This window comes from Rhagoletis pomonella, unplaced genomic scaffold (genome assembly GCF_013731165.1).
Source record: "Rhagoletis pomonella isolate Grant_MI unplaced genomic scaffold, Rhpom_1.0 Rhpom_scaffold_00100, whole genome shotgun sequence".
Lineage (NCBI taxonomy): Eukaryota > Metazoa > Arthropoda > Insecta > Diptera > Tephritidae > Rhagoletis > Rhagoletis pomonella.
In genome coordinates, this window is record NW_023458654.1 from 123,510 (window position 1) to 123,776 (window position 267).

Here is a 267-nt window from a genome sequence, read left to right on the forward strand (position 1 = left end):
TACACCAAGCACTGCTGCTTCCTCTGCAAGTGGGATAGCCGAGCTCGTAAGGACCACTACGTCAGAAAGGATTGGCCGGAAAGAGTCGAGTTTACCGTTGGTGTGGATAACATCAAATACACCCCTCTTGTCAAGAAAGAGAAAATCATACTTCCACCCTTACACATCAAGCTCGGTCTCATTAAAAACTTTGTTAAGGCTTTGGACAAAGAAGGCGAAGCATTCGACTATTTGAAAACAGTTTTTCCAGATATTTCTCAAGCCAAG